General features: G+C 36.4%; 1 long non-coding RNA gene across 1 annotated transcript; it reads left to right on the top strand.

Moving 5' to 3' along the window:
• Positions 1–254: 254 nt before the first annotated feature.
• On the top strand, positions 255–1,023 carry LOC120559424. The gene is made up of 3 exons (XR_005639263.1): positions 255–314; positions 485–579; positions 933–1,023. It is a non-coding gene; the product is annotated as an uncharacterized LOC120559424 (long non-coding RNA).
• Positions 1,024–1,744: the final 721 nt, after the last annotated feature.

Below are 1,744 nucleotides of genomic sequence, written 5' to 3'. Positions count from 1 at the left end.
GATTTTGTGGTGTAGAGCGTACTCACTACATTATAAAAATAATAAGTGTTATAAAAAACGAAGACAACAAAAGGGTTAAATAATTAATCTTGTAAAGTGCTGGCAAGGTTTCATTATGACAATTTGCTTGTTCACCTTGGTGACCACTACAAACTCCCTGTACTTATCACGTGCCTGCTTTGTGGAGGTCTGGACTCTACTGACCACTTTTTCTGATTATATTTTTAATTTCTTGTTGCTCCTTTTCAGAGTAAACATCTGAAGAGGTTGGGAGGCGTTGATGCTGCAGACCATGTGAAGAAGTCAATGGCTGCGTAAGTAACTTTATGTTCCTTTTTTGCATTAGTTTATAGTGATTATGTTCCCTGTCATATACTGTCATGCACTTCCCCCACACACCCACTTACTCACTCTGATACATTTTCATAATGAACTTATTATGAACAATACAATATTCTAATATAAATCTGTTTTACCATGGCAGAACTATGACAAATAAAATGATGGCCATAATGAGCCTCAGAGGAAGAAGTGGGAAGGTTGCCTTCATGAAGACCCGTCTCTACAAGATAATCTGTGGTGAGTTTGCTTTAACATAGTAGTTTTGTAACAATGTTTTAAATAATTGAATATAGTGAGCAGAATTCATAAGAAAAATCATTATAGTTGGAGGACTCTACAGAGCATGCTCTAATATTATATATAATACTTCATTCTGGGCTCTAGACTAACTTCTCTACTGGCAGCACTGGTTACTACCAACTGCCTTTTGTTGCTCGCCCAAGCACATGATTATCAATGACCTTGCACGTTGATAAATACTAATTTATATACTTGAAACATTGGCAATGCCACAAAAGTTGATATAAAATATTTTAATTTGAGAGGTTAGCGTTTGCTAATACTGATTTGTTTTTTTCCCCCCTCATCAGACGCTGTCTTGAGCTCATTTGATACAACTACAACAAAAGTAGACAAATACATGGCCAAATACTTGAAATATGCACCAGAGAGGATGGGTTGCGGTGGCAGAAAGAAGTAACAAGAAGGGAAGGTTTAACCAGCCGTGTTCAATGTTGCCCAATATTTAGGCCGTTTTTCTAAAGGTTAAAGTTCGACATGTGTAAAATGATGTTGTGTGAAATGCTGGCACAATTGCAGCCATGTAATAAAGCATGTTTCTTAAGTCAGTGAAATGTCTTTATTAATCTTCTTCCTGGTCTTGCTTTGACCAATTGGCTTCTTCCTAGCTGACTGTGCGTGTCCTGACATTTTTGTTTTTCATTTGGAGGCCACAGTTCTCAGACAAAAGGGTTTTTAAAGGGGATAACAGGTGTAAGGTGTTTCGTGTTACTGTTGAACACATCAATACTTTAACAAAATAAACTATGTTGAAAAGCAGGACTTTATAGTGACGTTGAAATTTCAACGTTGATTGGATTTGCAAAATCTAAACTAAAATCAATATTGATTCAATGTTAGCGAATTGTCTATGTTGAGAAACGTGACGTTGGAATGACGTTGCTATTTCAAAGTTGATTAGATTTGCAAAATCTAAACAAAATTGAACGGTTATCCAACACTGGCACCTGACGTTGATTCAACAGTGACTCAACGTTAAAATGCCAGCTGGGAAATGTCATATCAGATCAAAATATTAAAGCATTGTTTCCTATACATATGTTCTACTTGGACGCACCGCCCAGGTAGATAAAATCTACGTTGTAAAATGTTTTACAACGCA

This window comes from Perca fluviatilis, chromosome 5 (genome assembly GCF_010015445.1).
Source record: "Perca fluviatilis chromosome 5, GENO_Pfluv_1.0, whole genome shotgun sequence".
NCBI classification, from domain to species: domain Eukaryota; kingdom Metazoa; phylum Chordata; class Actinopteri; order Perciformes; family Percidae; genus Perca; species Perca fluviatilis.
This window is presented reverse-complemented; position numbering and strand designations above follow the sequence as displayed.